Raw genomic sequence first — 16844 nt, forward strand, 5'->3', positions numbered from 1 at the left:
TCCTTCCTCCGTGTGCTTACCTCCTTCAGATGAAAGTCTCAACACAATCAGTCATGAGTCTTAAGGAAGAAAAGAAGGAGCCGGGATGAAGGGTCTGCCACTAGGCCGTTATTTATTAAAATGCCCAGCACCGTTGCCCTCCCCTGTCTGCTGTGTCACATTCTTGATCTATCACAATGACTTCTGAGACCTGCTCACTTTTATGTTCTCACGGAAAAGGTCCCGAGCTGGACCTTTTAACAAATGAAAACAACTCATCACTATTACAATTTCCTAAACTATACAAACTTCCTTATAACTGTGGATGGCACGCTACCAGACCCTCACAATGCACATTAAAATAAAAGTAAGGGTTTGGAGCTCAGAGGTTAAGTGCAGAACTCTCTAAGTTCGGTTCCCAGGAGAACCCAGTCAGTCAGCTCACAACTGAATCTACAGTACCAGGGGATCTGACGCCCTCTTCTGGTCTCATCGGACACATAGTCAAACAGAAAATAAATCTTATAAAAATATATTTTAAAAACAAAACAGCCAGGCAGTGGTGGTGCACACCTTTAATCCCAGCACTTGGGAGGCAGAGGCAGGATCTCTGAGTTTGAGGCCAGCCTGGTCTACAGAGTGAGTTCCAAGACAGCCAGGGCTACACAGAGAAACCCTGTCTCAAAAAACCAAAAAAACAAACAAACAAACAACAACAACAACAACAAAAAAAAAAACAAAACAGGTTGAAATGCTTTGAATTTTTATTTCAAATCTCTTTTTTAGCCCCCTCAAGTCTTGCTGTGGCGTCAATATTTGCAGAGAGAACCTTTTTCTTAAAGTGCATTCAGACTACTTTCAAAACAAAAGTCAGTTAAATGAAGGGGCGGGGACGTGTTGGAGAGAGGTCCCACTGCTTAAGAGCGCTGGCTGCTCTTCCAGAGGACCCACGTTTGATTCCCAATGTCTGTAACCTCAATTTTAATGAATGCTATGCCCTCTTCTGGCCTCCAAGAGCACTAGACAGACCACAACGCACAGACTCCTCGGCAGGCAAAATATCCATAAACAAGAAAAATACTTTTAAAAAAAAAAAAAAAAAAAGAAAGCAGGGGAGGGACTGGGGAGACAGCTCAGTGGCTAAAGCACTTGTCACTCAAACTTTACCTGTGGACGATAGTAACTGTGGCTAGTAACTGTGGTGCAGATATAGAGGCCAGATTGTAATCTCAGCTGGGAAGCTAAAACAGGGTTCCTCGGAGCAAGCTGGCTAGCTAGACTAGCAAACCATCAAGCTCTGGGGTCAGCAAACCATCAAGCTCTGGGGTCAAGTGAGAGAGAGACATTGCCTCAATACATAAGTAGAAAGCAACTAAGGAAGCCACCTGATGTCTAGTTCTGGCTTCCACATGCCCGTGCATACACACACACACACACACACACACACACACACACACACACACACACACAGTGGGGGGAGGTAGGTCGAGGGTGGGAGTTATGATTCATGCAGTAGAGGGGCTTGCAGCCAAGTCTAAGGCTTCCTCCCATCCCCAGGACCCACAAGGTAGAAGGAGAAAACAGACTCCACAAAGCTGTCCTCTGACCTCCATGGGAGCACCCTGGCATGTGCGTTGCACACACACACTCACACTCTCGCACACATCCAATAAAGAAACAAAAAGGTTTTGTTGTTTGTTTTGGGATTTTTGAGACAGGATCTCACTGTGTAGCCATGGCTAGCCTAGAGTTTGCTAGTAACTCATGCTGGCCTCGTACTCGTAGAATTCATCGTGCTCTGTCTTCTGAGCACTGAGATTAAAGGTGAGCACCACCAAGCTCTTCTATAAAAAGTAATTTTTTTTTTTAAAGTGCAGGTTCACTTCTTAGTACCAAGGGGATGAGGAATTAGAGATTGCCCGAATCTATACTTAGTTAATTGATGCAGGCTGACCCCCTCCCTGGGTGACTCCATTCCATTGCAACCTAAACAAAACAAACAAACAAAAAAAAAAATCCTCTTATCTTCATTAATGGAAAGCACATATCATAATACAGCAGCTTCCCTACCTTGGCTACTCAGGAATGCTGGAACGTTTGCGTCTATTCTGCTTACTTGACTTTACTACTTTTGTTACATTCCTAGCCAGGATTCTCAGTCCCCTGAAGAAAACTGAGGGTATTTGATGTCGTTTAACTGTACATTTAGGAAGGTTAAAATGCTCAATTTCACGTTCGGTATGATTTAATAAACATTTTTTAAGTGCAGAAACAAACAACAACAACAAAAGCCTGCAAGCTTATACGCTAGCCAAATATTTTCAAACCTCAATAAAGAGCCAATCGCCCTGGGGCGGGGCGGAGTGGGTGGGTCCACCGTGGTTGTACTGTCCCCACTTTTAAAATAGCATTCAGATTTAAGGCTGGGTGGGAGTGCGACGTGATTCATGCCTTTGCTGGGCACCAGCCACTTTTCTTGGGCTAAAGGTTCCCAAAGGTCAAAGTGCAAATAGATCCTGGGGGTAACAGGTCTAGGGTGTGGCCTGAAACCTGGGTTTTCAAGAGGCCCCCAGGCAATGTCCCAGAATCCCTCTCTCTTTACCAGGAAACTGGTCTTTGAAATGAATTAGGCAAGTCGGAAAACTTAGAGACCAGAGGAGACTTTCAACAGAACACTCACACCTGCGGGTCTGGGACGGCGCGGTAGGCAACTAGAAAAAAGTAGCTCAGAAAGCCTCTGGTCCAATGCAGCAGTCTGGAAAACACCCTTTTCAAGCTCGGAGAATGCTTGGCATTCGATGGCCTTTTTCCAACATAAAGATCTCCAAGTCGGCTTTGACTGAAAGTCCCATAGAAAAGCCGCGGAAAGCAGCCCTGGAGAGCTGACAACGCCCTGTGTGTTGACAACTCGGCTCCTCTTTTATAAATGAGACGAACGACCCTCAAATGCACACACGCACAACTCCGAATGAAATGTTTCACAGAACGGTGGGGCAGTTTTTCCTATCTGCGGCGGCGGCGGGGGAGGGGGCAGACCCACGGTCACCCGGATCGCCCCCATCTACAGTCAGTCACCAGCCTTCCTCCGCCGCGTTCATCCAGACCACCCATTCCTTAGATGCCATCCCTTTCAAAAGAAACCCAAAGGCCCTCTGAATCTAGCAGAAGAGACACTACGCGGCAGTGAAACAATGTCCCCGCTTGGAAGGACAAGGAGGAACCAGGCACCTGTAGCAGCAGCGTAAACTCAGGTCCCGGATGACCCCAAGTCAACCCCGGTGATGCAAGGTTGCCCAGGGGTGGGAGATGGAAGTACGCAGAAAGCAGTGCTCAATAAATCACATCCCACCCCAGGGGGACAGCGGGCGTCCACGCACGCTGCCCTACGGCGAATCAAGGCTCCAGAGCAATCTTGTACCCCGGGAGGGACAGAGCGGCAGGTACTCGCCTGGAGAAGGGGGGCGGCGGCAGCCAGCAGAGTCAGCGGCGCAGGAGGCGACGGTCCCCGGCGTCGGGCGGCACAGCGCAGGCAGCGCCTGTCCGGAGGCGGAGTGCCGCGGGCTGCCCAGCAGGCGGGAGCCAGTGACCTCGGCCACCGGCCGTTCCTGGGTATTGTTGTGACTCAACCTATTTCCTGTTTGGAAGGTTAGAAGAAAGGGGGAAAGAGTGCCTATCAAGAGTGTGTGTGGTTGGGGGGAGGGTAGATGGGCGGTGGCCATCACCTGCTTCCTCCAGACCCGGAAAAAAAAAAAAAAAAAAAAAAAAAAAGATACTTCGGCTCGCGCCACTTTGGAGCGTCCAGTTGGGCGGAGGGGAGGCCTCACGGGCGCCACCCAGCGGTGGGGCAGGGACTGAGCGGCTCTTCTACCTCTTAGCAAAACGCCCTAAGCTTTTGGCTCAAGAGTATAAACATTCGCAGGGTTTATTTATTCGTGTTCAAATCTGCTTTCAGTCTTTTCTCGGGTGTCGGCGAGGAAAGCTCAATCACCCTTCAAAAGCCACGGGAAGGGTGTTTGTGGGTCACTGGATGTGTATGGTAGGGGAGGGAACGGGTTGATCTTGTTTGGGGAAGAAGAGAAACAGGTAATGATTTTGGTGCCAGATAAGTTTTAAGATCAATTTCCATTCCCCCTCCCCCTCTCTCTCCCATCTCGCCCTCACCCTGGATCACTGGGTCTGAGGCTCCAATCCGGAAATACCGGTTCCTCTGGAGGGGGAGGGGGAACAATAGGTGAGGGCGGAGTGCTAAACCCAGAGTTTAGTCACTCGGCCAATCCGCTGGGAAGGAGGAATGTGCCTGGTGCCCAAGGCTGCGCCCGGAGCGCCAGTTCGCCTTCTGGTTAACCTAGTCGGGTTAAAAATCCTAGGAAGATTCCTAGGTACACAACTTCAGTATGGTTTGGTAAAAGTTGGGGAGATGGATAGTGGTGATAGTTGTCCGGTGTGAATGCACGCAATGATACCGACTGTGTTGCAATTTTAAGTATTTTAGTATGCTTTTTAAAAATCCTGTGAAGAATGCTGCGGTTCATTCCAGGCAACTTCGCGCGCGAGCGCTCTCTCCTCTGCACAAAAACCTTCGCCAGAAGTAACTGAATCAACTGAGACCCTCTCTCTCAAGAAAAAGAAAGAAAGAAAGAAAGAAAGAAAGAAAGAAAGAAAGAAAGAAAGAAAGAAAGAAAGAAAGAAAGAGAAAAGAAAAGGTGGTAGCATAGATTTGTAATCCCAGAGCTAGGGAGACAGATCCTAGGATTTACTAGCCCCTGAAAACTGAGAGACCTGGTCTTATAAACCAACATGGACAGCACCCGAGGAACAGGACAGACACCCCTGACACCCCTGTAGATTGTTATCAGACCTGTACACATACACACATACATAAGATCAAGCCTGAAGGATCAGGCTTTAAGAAAGTATTACTTTAAGATAAATAAACACAAGCGAAATGTTAAGCAAATAAAAGTATACCAATTGTGCCACTATTTACTAAGAAAGGAGAAACACCTATACATGAATTTTCTTTGCTTTTTTTTTTTTTTTTTTTTTTTTTTTTTGAGTTGAGTTAAGGTCTTACTGTAATGGCCCTAATGAGCCTTCCAAATTTGGAGTAATCCTCCTGCGTCAGCCTCTCAAGTGCTCGAATAATGGGTGAGCACTGCTGTTGTGTTTTATTAAAAAAAGAAAGAACCAGGAATATGTTTGGTAGGACAAAGTATGGTGAGGTGGAACAGGGCGCCTCTGCGGGCCCGTGCTGAGGCATCCCTTCCCCCAGGTACCAGCCATAGGACAGATATAGTATAGAATAGAGTTTATTTAGGGCATGGGGAGGGGAGTTGAGGGAATAGAGACAGAGAAGGGGGTGAGGGGGGAAGGGAAGAGAGAAGAGAAGTAGAGGCCAGCCATGTACAAGTGGAGAGAGAGTGGGGAATGGGGAGAGAAGGGACAGAGAGGAAGAGAGAGGAGGGGGCAAACAGCCCCTTTTATAGTGAGTCAGGCACACCTGGCTGTTGCCAGGTAACTGTGCTGTGGGTCAGAGCCTAGAAGGAATGAATGCTAACAACTACCATGTCTAGCTTTGTGTGTGTGTGTGTGAGTGTGTGCATTTTAAATTATTTATGTTTGTATTTAATGGGTATGGTTGTTTTGTCTACTTGCATGTCTGTGCACCGTTGTACATGCCTGGTACTGCCAAGAGGCAAGAAGAGGCCATTGGATTCCCTGGAACTAGAGTTACAGGGTAGACTGTTGCTAGCCTGAGACCCTGATGGGAGTATAGCATAAAGTCCTTGTGCCCACAGATCTCCAGAGAAACCAGGAATGTTAAGCACATAGGATTGCCTTTCCAATGGGAAACATGTAAAACAAACAAACAAACAAAAAATCAACAACCCAAAACCTGTTGTTCCATTAAGAAAGCTGAGACCTGTAAGTGATTTATAGCCTGGTAGTCTATGTTATCATTGTGCCAGACTATAGCAAGATTCCACAACCAGGATGGGTGGTGGCTAGTAGTTTAAATGACCCTTACAGCCAGGGACTCCCCAAGCTCCCATAACCAGGCCTGGAGATACCTAATAGTCTAAATGATCCTCACATTATCTGTATAGCCAGAGGCTTCTCTAAGCTCAATACTAAGTTTAGGTCCAGGCTTGGTGGTACACACCATTAATCCCAGGAGACAGAGGCGCAGATCTCTGAGTTCAAGGACAATCTACAGAGCAAGTTCCAGGACAGCCAAGCTTATGAAGTGAGTGAGTTGGAAAACAGAAAGCTGGTAATAGGATAAGGGGAGTCATGTCCCAATCCCAGCAAGCAGCAGCTCCGCAGCTTCAGCCATGTGGCTCTGGCTTTACAGTCAAGAATAGAAGGGGCTACTGGGACAATCGATGCTGTGACTAAGAAGAGACCAGCATCACTGAGGTGCAAATTTTCTGGGATGTGGTTTCTGAGAGCACAAAAAAAGCTGTGTTCCAGAGGTACCCAAGGTTGTACTTTGTGCTGCAGCTGGACTTGGTAATGTAAGAGTCACCCAGGTGGTACTGGTTTTGAAGGCATGAGAGGCCAGGAAAGGCCATTGGTGAAAGTGCATCCTCAGTTGATGGCCCAGGACTGAAGGGGTCATGCAAAGGAGTTGAAGCTTGGCACCATGAAGAGAGCCTATGAGAGGCTATGGGTGAATTCTAGTTGTAGCAGAAGACCCCAGATTATTGGAGATGCCAGTACCATAGGATGATCACCAAGAACAGCAGCAGCAGTGGAGTGGAGTCAACCAGAGCCTAGAGCTACAGAGGGGAGAGCTGGAGATGTCTCCCAAGCCCTTTGGAGGAGCCCAGAAGATTATGTGTGGATCCCAGACACTGGAACAAGAAGCTATGACATTAAAGTTGCCTTGGAGACCCCAAAATGTTAGAGATGCCTTGGGATATGTGCTGAGGAAAGAAGCTAACAGGGAGTGGAACCAGCCCAGGAGAAAGAACTTTGTTGCAGTAAACAAAGATGAAAAAGGAGTGGAGATCTGAAGACCTCCTTGAAATCAGACATGGAGATGCAGTTTGGAGTTTGCCCAGCTGGTTTCCTGTCTTGCTTTGGGGATTACAGTTAAGTGATTGAATGGATCTTAGAAGAGACTTTGAACTTTGGACTTTTGACATTGTTGAGACTGCTGTAGACTATGGGGACTTTGCTTATTATAGCCAGGTATGGCCCCCATAGACTTACGTGTTTGAACAAGCCTATAGGGGCCAAGGAGTAGCACTATTTTGGAGGTGTGGACATGTTAGAGTAGGTATGGCTTTGTAGGTGTGTCACTGAAGGTGTGGGCTTTCAGACCCTCATCCTAGCTGCCTGGAAGTCAGTCTTCTAGCAGCCTTCAGATGAAGATGTAGAACTCTCAGCTCCTCCTACACCATGGCTGTCTGGACTCTGTCTTGCTCCTGCCTTGACAATAATGGACTGAACCTCTGAACCTATAAGCCAGCCCCAATTAAATGTAATACTTTTAAGAATTGCTGTGGCCAGGCAGCATACACGACTGGTCTGAGGCCCGTGACACATATACAGCAGAGGACTGCCTGGTCTGGCCTCATCAAGAAGAGAACTCTTGGGACTTGAGGCCCCAGGGAGTAGAGAGGCCTGGCGAGATGGTGTAGGGGTGTGGTGACATCCTCTTGGAGACAGGGGAGGGGGATAAGGAAACTGTAAGAGGGTGAACCAGAAAGGAGATAACGACTAGACTGTAAAAAAAGATTAAAGATAATTAAAAAAAAAAAAAAGATGTTGCCTTAGTCATGGTATGGTGTTTGTTCACAGACATAAAGCCCTAAGACAAAAGCTGGTACTAGAACTAGGAAGGTACAGGCACAGAGCCAGAAGTTCAAGATCAGGGCTACACAGCAAGTTCAAGGCCTGTCTGTCTGGACTACATGAGACCTGTCTCAAAACAACGAAGCTGGAACTGGCAAGATGGCTCAGCAGGTAAAAGGCACCTGCAATATAGTCTGATGACCCGAGTTCCATCCCAGGATCCATCCCCATGATAAACATTTTAATGTGTGCAAAACATTTTAATATATAGTATATATAATATACATTTTTATATATTTTATATAAACATAATATTTATATATGTGTTTTATATACACATATATAATCGTGTGTGTGTGTGTGTGTGTGTGTGTGTGTGTACAAAGGTGGGGACTTGGGACTAAGGACACAGTTAGGCTGGTAGTGTGCTCTCTACTAGCATGTGTGACAGACACCCTGGGTTCAGTCCTTAGCACTCGGGACTTGGAGGCCAGAGGATCAGAAGATCAAAGTCATTCTTAGCTGCATAACAAGTCTGGGATTTTATGTTATCTAAGTGAATGAAAATTTAGGAAGAAACAATAAAATAAGGTGCCGGGAAGATGCTTGAGTCTGTAAAGTACCTGCTGGCAACCATAAAAATCTGAGTTTGGATCCCCAGCACCCTGGGAAAGTCTGGGCTCAGGAGTACATGTAACTCCAGTGCTAAAGGCATGGAAGAGGCAGGTGGATGGGTCCCAAGAATAAACTGGCCAGACAATCTAGCCAAGTTGATTTAGTGAGAGACCCTATCTCAAAAAACAATGTGGAGAGCGATAGAATAAGATGCCAAACCTTAGACAGCTAGCTTCCATGGCTGTATACATGAGGGCACACGTGCACACACCTTACGCAAACACATATTGCCAGACACAGAGAAACACCAAAAAATTGTTTGTTTGTTTGTTTGTTTGAGACAGGGTTTCTCTGTGTAGGCCTTGCTGTCTGGGAGCTAGCTCTTAGATCAGGCTCACCTCACAGAGATTCACCTTCCTCTGCTTCCTGAGTGCTGAGATTAAAGTGCGCCACCACCATCCAGCCCCAGCCCCCAAATGTTTTAAATAATTTATTCATGTTGTTTTGATTTAATAAGTGAGGCTGATGTGGCTACTGTGTGTGTTTGAGGGGTATACTTATAAGTATTTATTTACATATGCAACACAAGATAAAAGCGTCTGTTGAGATTCTTTCTGTATCTGAAATGAGACAGACAGGCGTTTCCAGCAGAGCTGGACTTTTACTGTGAGGCTCTTTGGGTAGGATGGAAGGCCTCTGGCCTGACAGTGCCATTGTCTCCTCACCCACTCCTGCTGGGTACAAGCTGCGTGTATGCTCCCCTTTGTCTGTGTGTTCTGTCATCAGGATGACAGCATTTGCAGTAGCTAATAGGCAGGTCTACTCTGAAGACTAACCATCTTAAAACTAGCTCAGAAAAAATGAAATGAGCCATCTCCGTGAGTCACAAGGGCAATGGCATGAAAAGGGGTCATGAACTCTGAGTTTTGATAGTGGCACAGCAGTACCCCTTTGGCAGTCATGGCACCTAGGCAGTTCAGAGGAAGCCAGGGAGCTCATCTGGGGGACGAAGCCCTGTTCTGTTGCCTTTGGTGACAGAGGGCTCTTATGCCCTGTGCCCTGAGGTTCTAGACTCAATGCTGTGCCTTATATACAAGCTAGAAGAGAAGAAGGGGCAAGTGGGCATTCGCTGTGATGAGACTGTTTCCCTAGCTGGCAGTGGAGTACTCTGTGGTAAGTCATTGTGCAGCGGGGGTACTGTGCACTGGGGTACTGTTCAGTGATGTAATATGCAGTGAGGTACTGCAGTGGTGTACTGTACAGTGGAATACTGTGCAGTGGAATACTGTGCAGTGATGTACAGTGAAGTAGAGTACTGTGCAGAGGGGTACTGTGTACTGGGGTACTGTGCAGTGATGTAATGTGCAGTGAGGTTCTGTACAGTGGAATACTGTCCAGTGGGGTACTGTGCAGTGAGGTACCCTACAGTGGGGTACATGCAGTAGGGTACTGCACAGTCCCAGAAAGGACATTTGTTCCCCCTTTTGATTTTGCTAACAGTTGCCTTTGTGGTCTCAAACTATTCCATCTCCTCACTCTTTCACCAAATAACTATTCTTTTGTAATCTAAAGAATGGAGGGAAAACAATAACAATAATAACAACAACAAGATATCCAAGTTACCTCCTTGTCTATAATAGAAAAAAAAAAAACGGTTACATTCTCATTGAGGAGACAAAGGCAGGCAAATTCTGAGTTTGAGGCCTCGGTGCTGATAATATTTAGTGTGTGTGTGTGTGTGTGTGTGTGTGTGTGTGTGTGTGTGTGTGTTTAGGTCAGAGGTCAGTCTATATCCTCCCACTACATATGTCTTGGGAATCAAACTCAAATCATCAGGCTTGGCAGCAAACACATAATGAGCTTCTTGTCAGCACAAGTTAGATCTATGGAATATCCAGAGATTTGCTTTGCTTCCAAAACAAGTATTTGGTTAATAGAAGTTACAAGCCTAACACTTCCATTTCACTTAAGCCTTCGCTGTACATGGTTTAGTATTGTCTTTCTAACTTATAAAATGTTGCTATGTACCGAGGAATGATGGTACATGCCTGTACTCTCAGCAGAGAGTACAGAGAGGGCAGAAAGCAGAGGCTGAAACAGAGCATGGGGAGTTCAAGGCCATCATTTGCTTCAAGGCCAGACCGAGTTATGTGAGACTCTGCTTCAACCATCCTCAAAGGTATTATATAATATTTGATGGATACAAAATCATACATCTAAGTATGGGAGCATACTTAGCACCTCAGAGCACAGGGCACAAGAGCCCTCTGTCATCAAAGGCAACAGGGCTTTGTCATCCAGATGGGCTTCCTGGCTTGGGTGCATAACATCTAAGTAAGCTTGGGAGGGTTCCAGGGGATCTGACACTCTCACATGGACAAACATGCAGATAAGACACCGATGGACATAAAATAAAAATAAATAGATCGTTGAAAAATTGAAAAAAAAAAACAATAAGAATTAATGCATATAAAATATCTGCAATCCTGCCTCTGCATTGAGAGCAACCGGGATTGAAAAGGTAGCACCGTCTAAACTAACTCCCCTTCCTTCAACAAATTTATGTGAGTGGCTCAAGTTCTGATAGTCAAGTGTACTTTTTTCTGCCAGCCGAAGAAGCTTAGATAAGGGCACGTTGTTCAGGAGAAAAGGAGAAAATGCTTTGGTTTTAAAATTCCACAGATCTGGGAGCAAGTCACAGTATTGTCACTTTCTAGTCACGTGAGTGGACCTACAGAAGCCTGTGCTCCCTTTAAAAAGGAGAGTAAAGGCAAGAGGATTACTGCAAGTTCAAGGCCAACCTCATCTACACTGTAACTTCTGATCCAAGGAAACCTGCATGAAAAAACCCTATCTCAACATAGCAGCAACAAAAGAAGATAGTATGACCTACCTCATAGGTTTCTTGGTGCTGTAAATCCCATATGTATGTATTCATAGAGAAATAGCTAGAAAGGTACTATATTGGGATTATGATCAACTGCAGGCTTTCTTTCTGCCTTTTTTCTTTCTATATCATAAAACATATGAAAGCAGGCTGCCCATGTTTTTATAATAATTTTCTGATTGAAACAGCGGATTGGGTTTCCCTAGGTTTTTTTTTTTTTTTTTCTTCCTTGTCATCTTTGCCTGTGGCTTTGAACCCCATAGGTCTAAGATCATGTCTCGACCTAAGTCTGAGTCAGCCTGTAAGGTGCTTAGCTTACCTGGTTACCAGTCAATGCATTTACAGCCTAAGGCTGGTCCTCATTTCGAGGAATTCTGGGAAGGAATTGTTTAGTTTTTGTTGTACTGGAGAGCCATCACAGGACCTTGTATATACCAGGCAACTAGACTACCACTGAGCTACACTGCAGCCCCTAGTCACAGTTAATATGCCTGAATCTGGCAGCCCTCCTTCTTCACATCAGTTTTTTTGTTTTTGTTTTTGTTTTTTTTTTTTTTGAAGATTTATTTATTTATTTTATGTATATGAGTACATTGTAGCTATTTTCAGACACAACAGAAGAGGGCATTGGATCCCATTACAGATGGTTGTAAGCCACCATGTGGTTGCTGGGAATTGAACTCAGGACCTCTGGAAGAGCAGTCAGTGCTCTTAACCATTGAGCTATCTCTCCAGCCCCACATCAGTTTTTTTTTAACAGCTCTGAGTTCCCCCATTCTTTTCTCCTATCCCTGTGACTAAGAATCAGCTCAGACTTTTCAGCAACTGAACTCCCCCCCCAACTCCCCCCTCCCCTGTAGACAGAACTGGTTCTTGGCTGAACTTGAAATGTGTCCAAATGATCTCCCCCTTGAGAAAGGATTGCATGAATCAGAGGCTTTGGGGGTGCTGCAGGTGTCCTGTTCTTGTGCCTGGGAGGTGGTTACAGAGTCATTGGTTTCACAAAAATTAATTGAGCCTTGGGGCTGGAGAGATGGCTCAATGGTTAAGAGCACTTGCTGCTCTTGCAGAGGACACAGTTCAGTTCCTAGCATCTATATAGTGACTCCTAACAGCCCTTAACTCCAAGTTCCGGGGATCTGACTCCCTGTTACGATCTTGGAAAGGCTGAGCCTTAGTTAAATCTACGCATACACCAAACATGGTGCTGATGTATGCCTTTAATATCTGCGCTGCAGAGGCAGAGGCAGCGACAGACGGATCTCTATGATTTTGAGGCCAGCCTGATCTACATAGTGAGCTCCAGGCAAGCCAAGGCTGCAGAGTGAGACCTTGTTAGTGCTGGGGATGTAGGTAGAGTACTGGCCTAGCATGAGTAAAACCTCAGTCAAATTCCTATCCCAACACTGCCAAACAACTTTTTGTTGTTTTATACCTTTTTCCACGTGTCACATCTCACAATTTAAAAAGTTCAAAAATAATACAGGATAAACTGTAAAGAGAGAGCAAGTAAGGAGAAAACATTCTTTCCTGCCTTGGCTGCACAACCATCTGACCTGCTCTGCCCCTGAGCAGGAACTGCAGGGGGAGACTTCCTCATGCGCTTTGATTTTCATGAATCAGCACACGCCCTTCACATGGAACCCAGCTGCAAATGTCCTTAACGGGCGGAGGCATCCTGCCTGACCGGCTTGTGACCCTACTCAGCAGTTCAGTACAAGGCTTCCACTGAACCTCTTAGTATATCTTATGGGACTCAGGCTGTCTACCCGCGACAATTCCCCCACAGTGACGTCACACCCAGCTTGAACTCCTTTGAAAGAGTTCTCCAGGTTAGACCTCTTTTCTGCCATCCTGAAAGAAGCCCCTAGCTGGCTGGCACTTGTTGCAAAACAACTCAATGTTTTTTGGGTTTTTTTTTTTTGTTTTTTTTTTTTTTTTCCTAGTGCTTCTCTAGATACTGTATTTCTTCCAACCTGGACTTCTCCCAGAAGGGCCATTGGGCTTTTGTTTGTTTGTTTTGACTTGTTTTTAAGATACTCTTCCTGCCCTCTAATTGACCAATGAAAAATCTTAATGTTACCCATGAAGGCCCACTTCTAAATCCACTCAGTTTATTGTTTCTTGCGATCCCACTGTGTGTGCTCGCTCACACCTACTCCACTGTTTCTGGTTCTCTCCATTGCCCTGGCTGTTTGCTTCTCTGCTTGCTTGTCCTTGTCTTTTTTTTTTTTTTTTTTTTTTTTTTCTTGCTTGTCCTTGTCTTATAATCTTATAAGTTCCTTCTGTTATATAGGCACACACCCACGTACATATCCCAAATACACAAACCAAGCCTAAGCTCTTTACAGATAGAACCCAGAGCTGACAAAACAGCTCATAGCATAAGACTCCACGAATAGTATACATTTCTTAGATGAATAAATCAGAATTAAATATCAGTTTCTTGACTTGATATGGGATGATGCAATATTCCTGTTAATATCCTTATGTTCCTTAGTACTTAAAGCCCTCACTGAGAAGCAAGCAAACAAACAAATACGCAAAACCCTCACCTGGTTTCCACGACATTTTCCAAACTTCACTGTAGTAGCAATACATGACACTGGCCAATTGGAATCCCTGGAGACGGATCAGAGGTTGCTCAGTGTGTGGCCTGTTTAGAAAGTGTGGTCCCCACCCTCTTCTCAGTAGAACAACCACAAGTTTTGCCAGTCTTCCAGAAGAAGGAAAGTGTCCCAGATGGATCTAGCAACTGTCAGGCTGCCATGTCTGCAAAAGGTTATGTGGGAAACCAGGAGTTGCCAAAACAAGTAGCTGAGTTAATTATCCTCACCTAACGGTTCCCAAAGCAACAACTCCCAGAGGATCCTTCGCAGCAAGATGCCTTCCAACTCACTTGGGAGGTATCAGTTGCCTGTAGCTGCCTGGCTGGATATGAGTCATAGGGCTTTGCCTCTGGGAAGGATACAGGCAGCTAGCAAAAGCATATCAATTCTTCTTACTTCCCTGCAGGTCCCAGCGCGGTACCCTAAGGTTCTCCACATAAGAGCCTTCTGCTACAGACGCATCCATCATGTGTGGAAAGATGCTGTGGTGGTTTGAATGAAAACAGTGCCATAAGGTGTGGCACTATTAGGAGGTGTGGCCTTGCTGAAGTAGGCGTGGCTTTGTTGGAGGAGGTGTGTCACTGTGGGTGGGCTTTGAGGTCTCAGATGCACAAGTCAGGCTCAGCTTGTCTTCCTGTGGCTCTAAATGCAGAACTCTCAGGTCCTTGTCCAGCACCGTGTCTGCCTGAGTGCTGTCATGCTTCTCACCATGATGATAATGGGCTAAACCTCTGAACTATAAACCAGTCCCAGTTGAATGTTTTCTTTTATAAGAATTGCCATGGCCATGGTGTCTCTTCACAGCAATAGAAGCCCTATCTAAGACAGATGCTGATGCCAGAGAGGCCTGGCCTGAGTGGAAACGCAGGGAAGCGGAGACGGAGGACCCATTAAGGGAAATGTTTCGGAGCTTGCATTTGGGGTTTCCGATATTGAGGTTAAGGAGGTTCAGTGGGCAGTTACATACCTGTGTTTACCAAATGAACACTTGTTTCTTCAGGTAGCCAAGATCCAAAAGCAGAGACTAGGGAGAGAGGCTTTAATGTTAACAGTGCATCTGTGTCCCTTCAGCAGCTCCTGGTGACTGTTACACAGGTGCATGGCTTGTAGCAGAAAGGCTTCTATTCTACCCAATCCACCTTGTCTAGCTCCACTGAATCACAGCTACTCAGGATTAGCCACACAGTTGTTTGCTTTTTTGGAGTTACTTAGAGGTTGCTTTTTTATCTTCTATTTATTGTGTTACAGTGTGGGGGTGGGGTGGGGGGGAATTGACCCCATGGCATGCTGAGTGAAGGTAACCACTGTCTGTGCCTTGGAGCTACATCTTCAGCTCTTAGAGAGAAAGGTTTGGTTTTGTTAAGACAGGGTTCTGGCTGGCCTGGGATTCATTGTGTAGACCAGGATGGCTTCAAACTTGGAGTGAACTTCCTGGCTCTGCTTCCCTAGTTAAAGTTTTACACAAGTCCAGGATATTATCACTATAAATTTGAAATTTTAGTGTTTTAATCCCTGAAACTAAAAGTCTGGTGCCCAAAAATATTTTGGCAGCAAAATCTGACCTGCACTGATGTAAATCCATTCCTATCCTTAGTCTATCAGTATTAAATAATTGTACAGTTTGATGGTCACATAGCCTGTATTTAATTACAGCCATGGTTCTCAACCTTCCTAATGCTGTAAGCCTTTAATACACTTCTTCATGCTGAGGTGACCTCCACACATAAAATTATTTTTGTTGCTACTTCATAACTGTAATTTTGCTATGGTTACAAATCATAATATAAGTTATCTGATATGCAGAATATCTGATATGCAACTCCTGTGAAAGGGTCACTTGATCCCCAAAGGGGTTGCAACTCCCAGGCTGAGAACCACTGAATTATAGAGTACTGGCCTAGTCTTTCCTGAAGGCATTCTATAGTAACATGCATCATTATATTTATGAAAAAAATAGCAATTCTACAATTCATGGCTCAAGGGTTTTGGATAAATGACTAGGGATGTTGTTTGGTTGGTTCACCACTTACTAAGCATGAGCAAAGTCCTGGGCTTGCTCTCAGCACCACGTAAACCTCGTGGGGAGGCACAACCCTGCAATCTCAGTGCTTACGAAGCAGAGGCAGAAAGATCCAAAGTTCAAGGTCATCCTCAGGTACATACTAAGCTCAAGACCAGGATGGAATACATAAAACCCTGGTTCAAAAAACCAGTTAGAACAGCTAAAAGATTATGGGGCTGTAACAGGAGACCTCTAGGAAGTCAGCAGCTACAGGTGTGTTAGTCACACTCTAACTGGCATGTGGAGCACTTCCCTTAGAGGAGGGTCTGGGTCCAAACACTTCAGTCCTTCCTCTAACGGCATACCCTATTAGCCTTGTAGAAACATTTCAAAATTATTATACTCCCAAGAAAACATGAACAGCATAAAGGGACACTGGCCTGCCTATACTTACAGGGGCTATTCCTCCCTATGGGTGAAGCAATACCATTTCCTCTCACTGGCTTTCCTATCAGTAAGAAAATAAGCATCCACCCAAAGCAAACATGCCCAAGTTTCTCTGCAAGCTTCCAGAGAAAGACAAGCAGAAGAGTGACTCCAAAGGCCAACACTGTGGCATAACTTCTTTGTGAATCTCCTCACTTCCTTGGGACCTTTGAGACACAGACTTGGTTCTGTGACTCCTGTGTGGCCTTACCACAGAAAGTCAATCTTACAAATATTTCAAGCAGGTCAGAATATCAGGATTGAGGTTGTTTGTTTGTTTGTTTGTTTCTGAGCAGAACGTGGTGTTGGATACAAGGCACAGAACACCCAAAGGCTCCATGAATGACAACATTTGTTGACTGACTGGTCTACAGGTATTTGTGTTTACCAAGTACAGATGTGCCCATTTCCCTCTTGCCCTCTGTACCCAGAAAAAAATGGAATGGGCTTAACAATGTATGAG

At 45.4% G+C, this 16844-nt stretch overlaps 1 protein-coding gene across 3 annotated transcripts in view; it reads right to left on the minus strand.

Moving 5' to 3' along the window:
- The window catches only part of Tjp2 (tight junction protein 2), a 132468-nt gene extending 118394 nt beyond the window's left edge, over nucleotides 1-14074 (minus strand). For 2 of the 3 annotated variants that reach the window (XM_076918572.1, XM_076918568.1), the window contains exon 1: nucleotides 3428-3683. The gene's annotated coding sequence lies outside the window, so the exon portion shown is untranslated. Of the gene's footprint in view, nucleotides 1-3427; nucleotides 3684-13839 lie in introns of those variants that run through there. The other variant, XM_076918570.1, reaches the window with a different exon arrangement.
- Between the last annotated feature and the right edge of the window lie 2770 nt (nucleotides 14075-16844).

This window comes from Arvicanthis niloticus, chromosome 1, assembly GCF_011762505.2.
Source record: "Arvicanthis niloticus isolate mArvNil1 chromosome 1, mArvNil1.pat.X, whole genome shotgun sequence".
Classification (NCBI taxonomy): Eukaryota; Metazoa; Chordata; class Mammalia; order Rodentia; family Muridae; genus Arvicanthis; species Arvicanthis niloticus.